General features: G+C 41.4%; 1 protein-coding gene across 1 annotated transcript in view; it reads left to right on the top strand.

The window, feature by feature from the left end:
* The first annotated feature begins 2,736 nt into the window (after positions 1-2,736).
* The window catches only part of LOC130298218 (oocyte zinc finger protein XlCOF8.4-like), a 33,452-nt gene continuing 24,092 nt past the window's right edge, over positions 2,737-12,096 (top strand). Inside the window, exon 1 of the mRNA XM_056551136.1 lies at positions 2,737-3,059. The gene's annotated coding sequence lies outside the window, so the exon portion shown is untranslated. The remainder of the gene's footprint in view (positions 3,060-12,096) is intronic.

Here is a 12,096-nt window from a genome sequence, read left to right as displayed (position 1 = left end):
GGACATATTAGATTATATAGTACTTGGTGGGAGCTACCCTTTAAGGCCCAAATTGGCTGTGTCCTTAAGGGGTTAAACAAAGAACATTAGAAAGATTTTTTATTTACCATAAGAAAAGGGGTATTCCAGGAAAAACTTTTTTTTTACATATCAACTGGCTCCAGAAAGTTAAACAGATTTGTAAATTACTTCTATTAAAATTTTTTAATCCTTTCAGTACTTATGAGCTGCTGAAGTTGAGTTGTCCTTTTCTGTCTAAGGCTGCATTTCCATCTCGTTTTTGCAATACGGTTGCCGTATCCGGTTTCATTGAAAAAAAACGCATCGAACCGTATTGCAAACCGTATACATTGTAAACAGTATGCCAACCGTAGCATCAGGTTGTGTATGTTTTGCATCATTTACAGTTTTATACGTTTTTTAACGGTACACCAAACCGTAGTCTACTACGGTTTTGTATCCCGGTCAAAAACCGTATCCAACCTGTATACGGTTATTTTAAAATGGAGTTCTATGGTAACCGTATGTGCATACGGTTACATCCTGTTTGCACAATATGGTTTTAAATTTTTTTCTTTTTTTGGGGGGGGGGGGAATTCAATAAAAAGTAGAAGAACTTTATTTAAAATCTTGACAAATTTTTTTTTTTAAGGAAAACGTATGCAAATGGACATCCATTTTCAAACTGTATACGGTTTAAAAACATGAGGAGGCATATACGGTAACATACGTTTCGGTCCGGTTTGGAGACATAAGTTTTTTGTACAAAAACGAGATGTGAATGCAGCCCAAGTGCTCTCTGATGAAGCAAATCCCCATAGCAAACCTCTTCTACTCTGTGCAGTTCCCGAGATAAACAGAGATGTCAGCAGAGCACTGTTGCCAGAGAGAAAAGAACAACTCAACTTCAGCAGCTGATAGTTATTGGAAGGATTAAGATTTTTTTTAATAGAAGTAATTTACAAATCTGTTTAACTTTCTGGAGCCAGTTGATATAAATAATTTTTTTCCTGGAATACCCCTTTAACCCCTTAACGACCACGGACGTAAATGTACGTCCTGATTTGGCGGGACTTCCCCCACCTGGACGTACATTTACGTCCTGTGTATGACCGCGAGCATCGGAAGGGTGCTCGCGTCATACACGGCAGGTGCTAGAAGCCGGGGACCCGCCCGTAATGGCCGACATCCGCGATTGCGCGGATGTCGGCCATTAACCCCTCCGATGCCGTGATCAATACAGATCACGCCATCTGCGGCATTGCAGCACTTTGATTGGATGATCGGATCGCCCGAAGCGCTGCCGCGGGGATCTGATCATACAGTATGGCGGCCGGAGGTCCCCGCACCTGGCTCCGGCCGTCTCCCGGGGTCTTCTGCTCTGGTCTGAGATCGAGCAGACCAGAGCAGAAGATCAGCAATAATACTGATCAGTGCTGTGTCCTATGCATAGCACTAAACAGTATTAGCAATCAAATGATTGCTATAGATAGTCCCCTATGGGGACATAAAGAGTGTAACAAAAAAAAGTTGAAAAATTTAAAAATAAAAAGTAAAAAATCCCCTCCCCCAATAAAAATGAAAATTGTCAGTTTTTCCCATTTTACCCCCAAAAAGCATTTTTTTTTTTTTATAAACATATTTGGTATCGCCGCGTGCGTAAATGTCCGAACTATCAAAATATTATGTTAATGATCCCGTACGGTGAATAGCGTAAACGTAAAAAATTTTAAAAGTCCAAGAATGCTGCTTTTTTGTCACATTTAATTTTTTTTTTATAAAAAATGATCTAAAAATTTTATATATGCAAATGTGGTATCTAAAAAAAAGTACATATGACGGCGCAAAAAATGAGCCCTCATACCGCCCTATATACGGAAAAATGAAAAAGTTATAGGTGGTCAAAATAGGGCGATTACTGATTTTGTACAAGAAGTTTTAGATTTTTTTTTTTAAGCGGTACAAAAATATAAAAGTATCTACCCATGGGTATCATTTTAATCGTATTGACCCACAGAATAAAGAACATGTCATTTTTACCGTAAAGTGTACAGTGTGAAAACAAAACCCTCCAAAATGTGCAAAATTTTGGTTTTCATTGAAATTTTCTCCCTAAAAAATTTTTTTTTTGGGTTCGCCGTACATTTTAGGGTAAAATGAGAGGTTTCATTACAAAGTACAATTGGCCACGCAAAAAACAAGCCCTTATATGGGTCTGTAGAGGGAAATATAAAGGAGTTATGGATTTTAGAAGGCGAGGAGGAAAAAAAACGAAAACGCTAAAATAAAATTGGCCTGGTCCTTGAGGTGAAAATGGGCTTGGTCATTAAGGGGTTAATGAGAGTGCCCATTTAAGGTTTATGTGAACAAAACAATTTGTACTCAGGAGGGATAAAAACTTATTGGTCCTTTTTCATGGGCAATATAGAGGTAGGAAGGCCTCTAAGCTTACTGGGGGAGATTTATTAAAACCTGTGCAGAGGGAAACTTGACCAGTTGCCCATAGCAACCAATCAGATCGCTTCTTTCATTTTTAAAAGGGCCTCTCAAAAATGAAAGAAGCAAGCTGATTGGTTGCTATGGGCAACTAGTCAACTTTTCCTCTACATAGGTTTTGATAAATCTCCCTCACTACAGTGACCCCCCCCCGACCTACGATCATTTCAACATACGATGGTCTCTCAGAGGCAGCATCAACATACGATGCTTTTGTATGTCGGGGTCATCGCATAAACGGCTATCCGGCAGCGCAGACTGCTTCAGCTGCCACCGGATAGCCTTTACTGTGCCCCGTGTGGTCCACTGACGATCACTTACCTGTCCTCTTCGGGATCCCCTGCATCGTCAGCGCTCTCTATCGTCGTCATCACGTCGCTGTGCACGCCATCCCGTCATCCAATAGGAGCGGCGTGCGTAGCGACGTGATGGCGGCGACGGAGAGAGAAGATGCCGGGGAAGCAGAGGCCTTGCCGGAGCGTCGGGGACATCACGGGGACGCAGCGACAGCGATGGACGGCGACATCCGGGGCAGCGGTGACGGTCCGGAGCAGCGGGGACAGGTGAGTACAACTTCCTCTACCAGTGGTCTTCAACCTGCGGATCTCCAGATGTTGCAAAACTAAAACTCCCAGCATGCCCGGACAGCCGTTGGCTGTCCGGGCATGCTGGGTGTTGTAGTTTTACAACATCTGGAGGTATGCAGGTTGTAGACCACTGTCCCATACTTTACATTGCACGGATCCCTCAACATACGATGGTTTCAACAAACGATGGTCCATTTGGAACGGATTACCATCGTATGTTGAGGGGCCACTGTATTTCCAGATGGATTTGTGAATGCATCAATGTTTGCTCTACTCTAGAGGGTCTGGATCCTCCAGAATTTTTCAAGGCTCATTCTACTAGAGCTGTAGCCTCTTTTTTGGGCTGAAAGGTGTTCAGCCCCGATTGAACACGGGGGTCCTGCCGGCGAGTATCGGATTAGATATCGGGGACATTTGCACGAGTACGCCCCCTCCCATAGACATAAATGGAGAGGGTGGTGTGGCGTCACGTTTCCGGCCACAGAAACCCAGTGTTCTAAACATATCCTTTGGATGGGGGATAAGATGTCTGTGGGCAGAGTAACTGTCACGATCACACCCTATCGGTCCAGCTAAGACGCTAGAGAGAGTGTGATGGTGTAAGGGTTAAAGCCGCCAGACCTCTGGGTATCCACTACATATATTAAGAGATCAAAGACCAGAGCTGATTAATTAAACATTTAATCTGATAAAAGGTATCACAGTGCTATATTATATATATATATATATATATATATATATATATATATATATATATATAAAAATACAGGAACAAATGACATACAGGTACAAAAATATATAAAATATATAAAAGAGTTTAGCAAGACAAGTTCAGAAAACAAAAAGATGAAGTTCTTACAGCATGATGATATAGCAGTCCATGAGAGAGCTGCTCTTAGGATGGTCTTGTCAGCTTGTGGCCCAGCTTTTAACAACCAACTTTTAGTCTAACATTGTTTTAAATATCATATCTGCTTTCTTTGGAGGGAAACTCCATTCCCCCCTCCCCTCTGATCCCACCAGGTGGGGCATCTCTCTTCCTGCCCCCCTTATCTGTCTGATTATATGATGGGACCAGAGTGCATGACTTCAAAAGAGCCTTTGACTTCAAAGGAGATGTAAACAAACAGCCAGACCCCCAATAAAATGCAATACACAAAATACAGTCTGAATGACCTCTCACCCATGTCTTGGATAAGACATTACACAGTTACAATTATAATACACATATAGGATTTTAATAATCAGGCCTTGGGCCTGACAGTAACCCTTTAATATGTGCAGGAAGAATGGCTCTCTCTTTCAAGGAGAGACCCAGGAGAAGAGAGCAGCTATGTCACCTCGACCCAAAGGTAGTAGACTTCTCTTCTTTGCACATTTGTTGTAGACGACATTGATTGGTAACAATTGCTAAATTTTTTCCTTATGTCGGACCTGCCTTTTTTTGGGGTTTTGAATTGTATACACTAAATGTTCCGAATGCTGACCAGTGGAGTACCCCTTTAATCTTTTTAAACTTTGTTGATTCCATCTCCTTCTTTCCAGTGATGGGGAATGAAAATGTAGGTGAGCATATAAGAACTGGGTGACCAGATTTTTAATGTCCGTTTAACCCTCTCCATTCCATCACACCACCTTATGCCATTTCATCCCCCAGATCAGACCCCACTATCACCCCCTCTACATAAGGGACCCCAATATTTACCACCCAGCAAAATACAGACCAATATTCCCTCTCATATAGTGTTAGATAACAGCTGTACACTGGCCGTCTGTGGTGTCTTCATTGTCTTCACCTCGAACACTTCTCCTGACCACGACTTCACAACCTGTCTCCACAGAAACTGCTAGACAAACATTTTTAACCCTCTCCCAACCCATGACGTACATGTACACCATGTTTAGGGTGAGGGGAATATGGCCTGGGTCTGCCATATGAGTGTAAATAAGAAAGTAATATTAATGAAATAATTACACATACAGCTCAGCTACATGCACATTACACATATACAGCTCTACTGTGTACACATACAGCTCAGCTACATGTACATTACACATATACAGCTCTACTGTGTACACATACAGCTCAGCTACATGTACATTACACATATACAGCTCTACTGTGTACACATACAGCTCAGCTACATGTACATTACACATATACAGCTCTACTGTGTACACATACAGCTCAGCTACATGTACATTACACATATACAGCACTACTGTGTACACATACAGCTCAGCTACATGCACATTACACATATACAGCTCTACTGTGTACACATACAGCTCAGCTACATGTACATTACACATATACAGCTCTACTGTGTACACATACAGCTCAGCTACATGCACATTACACATATACAGCTCTACTGTGTACACATACAGCTTAGCTACATGTACATTACACATACAGCTCTACTGTGTACACATACAGCTCAGCTACATGTACATTACACATATACAGCTCTACTGTGTACACATACAGCTCAGCTACATGTACATTACACATATACAGCTCTACTGTGCACACATACAGCTCAGCTACATGTACATTACACATATACAGCTCTACTGTGCACACATACAGCTCAGCTACATGCACATTACACATATACAGCTCTACTGTGTACACATACAGCTCAGCTACATGCACATTACACATATACAGCTCTACTGTATACACATACAGCTCAGCTACATGTACATTACACATATACAGCTCAGCTACATGCACATTACACATATACAGCTCTACTGTGTACACATACAGCTCAGCTACATGTACATTACACATATACAGCTCTACTGTGCACACATACAGCTCAGCTACATGTACATTACACATATACAGCTCTACTGTGCACACATACAGCTCAGCTACATGCACATTACACATATACAGCTCTACTGTGTACACATACAGCTCAGCTACATGTACATTACACATATACAGCTCAGCTACATGCACATTACACATATACAGCTCTACTGTGTACACATACAGCTCAGCTACATGTACATTACACATATACAGCTCTACTGTGTACACATACAGCTCAGCTCCATGCACATTACACATATACAGCTCTACTGTGTACACATACAGCTCAGCTCCATGCACATTACACATATACAGCTCTACTGTGTACACATACAGCTCAGCTACATGTACATTACACATATACAGCTCTACTGTACACATACAGCTCAGCTACATGTACATTACACATATACAGCTCTACTGTACACATACAGCTCAGCTACATGTACATTACACATATACAGCTCTACTGTGTACACATACAGCTCAGCTACATGTACATTACACATATACAGCTCTACTGCGTACACATACAGCTCAGCTCAGCTACATGCACATTACACATATACAGCTCTACTGTGTACACATACAGCTCAGCTACATGTACATTACACATATACAGCTCTACTGTACACATACAGCTCAGCTACATGTACATTACACATATACAGCTCTACTGTGTACACATACAGCTCGGCTACATGTACATTACACATATACAGCTCTACTGTGTACACATACAGCCCGGCTACATGTACATTACACATATACAGCTCTACTGTGTACACATACAGCTCGGCTACATGCACATTACACATATACAGCTCTACTGTGCACACATACAGCTCTGCTACATGCGCATTACATATATACAGCTCTACTGTGTACACATACAGCTCAGCTACATGCACATTACACATATACAGCTCTACTGTGTACACATACAGCTCAGCTACATGCACATTACACATATACAGCTCTACTGTGTACACATACAGCTCAGCTACATGTACATTACACATATACAGCTCTACTGCGTACACATACAGCTCAGCTCAGCTACATGCACATTACACATATACAGCTCTACTGTGTACACATACAGCTCAGCTACATGTACATTACACATATACAGCTCTACTGTACACATACAGCTCAGCTACATGTACATTACACGTATACAGCTCTACTGTGTACACATACAGCTCGGCTACATGTACATTACACATATACAGCTCTACTGTGTACACATACAGCTCGGCTACATGTACATTACACATATACAGCTCTACTGTGTACACATACAGCTCGGCTACATGTACATTACACATACAGCTCTACTGTGTACACATACAGCTCAGCTACATGTACATTACACATATACAGCTCTACTGTGTACACATACAGCTCAGCTACATGTACATTACACATATACAGCTCTACTGTGTACACATACAGCTCAGCTACATTACACATATACAGCTCTACTGTGTACACATACAGCTCAGCTCCATGCACATTACACATATACAGCTCTACTGTGTACACATACAGCTCAGCTACATGTACATTACACATACAGCTCTACTGTGTACACATACAGCTCAGCTACATGTACATTACACACATACAGCTCAGCTACATGTACATTACACACATACAGCTCTACTGTGTACACATACAGCTCAGCTACATTACACATATACAGCTCTACTGTGTACACATACAGCTCAGCTCCATGCACATTACACATATACAGCTCTACTGTGTACACATACAGCTCAGCTACATGCACATTACACATATACAGCTCTACTGTGTACACATACAGCTCAGCTACATGCACATTACACATATACAGCTCTACTGTGTACACATACAGCTCAGCTACATGTACATTACACATATACAGCTCTACTGTGTACACATACAGCTCAGCTACATGTACATTACACATATACAGCTCTACTGTGTACACATACAGCTCAGCTACATGCACATTACACATATACAGCTCTACTGTGTACACATACAGCTCAGCTACATGCACATTACACATATACAGCTCTACTGTGTACACATACAGCTCAGCTACATGCACATTACACATATACAGCTCTACTGTATACACATACAGCTCAGCTACATGTACATTACACATATACAGCTCAGCTACATGCACATTACACATATACAGCTCTACTGTGTACACATATAGCTCAGCTACATGTACATTACACATATACAGCTCTACTGTGTACACATACAGCTCAGCTCCATGCACATTACACATATACAGCTCTACTGTGTACACATACAGCTCAGCTCCATGCACATTACACATATACAGCACTACTGTGTACACATACAGCTCAGCTACATGCACATTACACATATACAGCTCTACTGTGTACACATACAGCTCAGCTACATGCACATTACACATATACAGCTCTACTGTGTACACATACAGCTCAGCTACATGCACATTACACATATACAGCTCTACTGTGTACACATACAGCTCAGCTACATGCACATTACACATACAGCTCTACTGTGTACACATACAGCTCAGCTACATGTACATTACACATATACAGCACTACTGTGTACACATACAGCTCAGCTACATGTACATTACACATATACAGCTCTACTGTGTACACATACAGCTCAGCTACATGTACATTACACATATACAGCTCTACTGTGTACACATACAGCTCAGCTACATGCACATTACACATATACAGCTCTACTGTGTACACATACAGCTCAGCTCCATGCACATTACACATATACAGCACTACTGTGTACACATACAGCTCAGCTACATGCACATTACACATATACAGCTCTACTGTGTACACATACAGCTCAGCTACATGCACATTACACATATACAGCTCTATTGTGTACACATACAGCTCAGCTACATGCACATTACACATATACAGCTCTACTGTGTACACATACAGCTCAGCTACATGTACATTACACATATACAGCACTACTGTGTACACATACAGCTCAGCTACATGTACATTACACATATACAGCTCTACTGTGTACACATACAGCTCAGCTACATGTACATTACACATATACAGCTCTACTGTGTACACATACAGCTCAGCTACATGCACATTACACATATACAGCTCTACTGTGTACACATACAGCTCAGCTACATGTACATTACACATATACAGCTCAGCTACATGCACATTACACATATACAGCTCTACTGTGTACACATACAGCTCAGCTCCATGCACATTACACATATACAGCTCTACTGTGTACACATACAGCTCAGCTCCATGCACATTACACATATACAGCTCTACTGTGTACACATACAGCTCAGCTACATGCACATTACACATATACAGCTCTACTGTGTACACATACAGCTCAGCTACATGTACATTACACATATACAGCTCTACTGTACACATACAGCTCAGCTACATGTACATTACACATATACAGCTCTACTGTGTACACATACAGCTCGGCTACATGTACATTACACATATACAGCTCTACTGTGTACACATACAGCTCAGCTACATGTACATTACACATATACAGCTCTACTGCGTACACATACAGCTCAGCTCAGCTACATGCACATTACACATATACAGCTCTACTGTGTACACATACAGCTCAGCTACATGTACATTACACATATACAGCTCTACTGTACACATACAGCTCAGCTACATGTACATTACACATATACAGCTCTACTGTGTACACATACAGCTCGGCTACATGTACATTACACATATACAGCTCTACTGTGTACACATACAGCCCGGCTACATGTACATTACACATATACAGCTCTACTGTGTACACATACAGCTCGGCTACATGCACATTACACATATACAGCTCTACTGTGCACACATACAGCTCTGCTACATGCACATTACATATATACAGCTCTACTGTGTACACATACAGCTCAGCTACATGCACATTACACATATACAGCTCTACTGTGTACACATACAGCTCAGCTACATGTACATTACACATATACAGCTCTACTGCGTACACATACAGCTCAGCTCAGCTACATGTACATTACACATATACAGCTCTACTGTACACATACAGCTCAGCTACATGTACATTACACATATACAGCTCTACTGTGTACACATACAGCTCAGCTACATGTACATTACACACATACAGCTCAGCTACATGTACATTACACACATACAGCTCTACTGTGTACACATACAGCTCAGCTACATTACACATATACAGCTCTACTGTGTACACATACAGCTCAGCTCCATGCACATTACACATATACAGCTCTACTGTGTACACATACAGCTCAGCTACATGCACATTACACATATACAGCTCTACTGTGTACACATGCAGCTCAGCTACATGCACATTACACATATACAGCTCTACTGTGTAAACATACAGCTCAGCTACATGTACATTACACATATACAGCTCTACTGCGTACACATACAGCTCAGCTCAGCTACATGCACATTACACATATACAGCTCTACTGTGTACACATACAGCTCAGCTACATGTACATTACACATATACAGCTCTACTGTACACATACAGCTCAGCTACATGTACATTACACATATACAGCTCTACTGTGTACACATACATTACACATATACAGCTCTACTGTGTACACATACAGCTCAGCTACATGTACATTACACATATACAGCTCTACTGTGTACACATACAGCTCAGCTACATGTACATTACACATATACAGCTCTACTGTGTACACATACAGCTCAGCTACATGCACATTACACATATACAGCTCTACTGTGTACACATACAGCTCAGCTACATGTACATTACACATATACAGCTCTACTGTGTACACATACAGCTCAGCTACATGCACATTACACATATACAGCTCTACTGTATACACATACAGCTCAGCTACATGTACATTACACATATACAGCACTACTGTGTACACATACAGCTCAGCTACATGTACATTACACATATACAGCTCTACTGTGTACACATACAGCTCAGCTACATGTACATTACACATATACAGCTCTACTGTATACACATACAGCTCAGCTACATGCACATTACACATATACAGCACTACTGTGTACACATACAGCTCAGCTACATGCACATTACATATATACAGCTCTACTGTGTACACATACAGCTCAGCTACATGCACATTACACATATACAGCTCTACTGTGTACACATACAGCTCAGCTACATGTACATTACACATATACAGCACTACTGTGTACACATACAGCTCAGCTACATGTACATTACACATATACAGCTCTACTGTGTACACATACAGCTCAGCTACATGTACATTACACATATACAGCTCTACTGTGTACACATACAGCTCAGCTACATGTACATTACACATATACAGCTCTACTGTGTACACATACAGCTCAGCTACATGTACATTACACATATACAGCTCTACTGTGTACACATACAGCTCAGCTCCATGCACATTACACATATACAGCTCTACTGTGTACACATACAGCTCAGCTACATGTACATTACACATATACAGCTCTACTGTGTACACATACAGCTCAGCTACATGCACATTACACATATACAGCTCTACTGTGTACACATACAGCTCAGCTACATGTACATTACACATATACAGCTCTACTGTGTACACATACAGCTCAGCTACATGCACATTATACATATACAGCTCTACTGTGTACACATACAGCTCAGCTACATGTACATTACACATATACAGCTCTACTGTGTACACATACAGCTCAGCTACATGTACATTACACACAGCTCTGCTGCAGACATATATAACACACACATACACAGCCCTGCACCACGCACATCACACACACACAGCTCTGCTGCATACACATAACTTCAGCTCATCCAGCAGCGATCACAACCAGCACAGCAGAGTCCTGCATACACTGAGCAGATGAGCCTAGAGCAGCAGCCCCTGATCATGTGACTCTTTGTCTCCTCCCACTTCCTCTACGTGACTGATCACATGACGGTGACATCATCGCAGGTCCTGTAAGCACAGGTGGAGGTATGTGTGTTTTTGTGTCTATTTATGGGGAGATTTATAACCTGTCTGTAGGAGATCCTGTCCTTGTTGCC

The sequence above is a fragment of the Hyla sarda genome, chromosome 1 (genome assembly GCF_029499605.1).
Source record: "Hyla sarda isolate aHylSar1 chromosome 1, aHylSar1.hap1, whole genome shotgun sequence".
NCBI classification, from domain to species: Eukaryota; Metazoa; Chordata; class Amphibia; order Anura; family Hylidae; genus Hyla; species Hyla sarda.
Note: the sequence above shows the minus strand (reverse complement) of the source record. Positions and strands in the feature narration are given on the sequence as shown.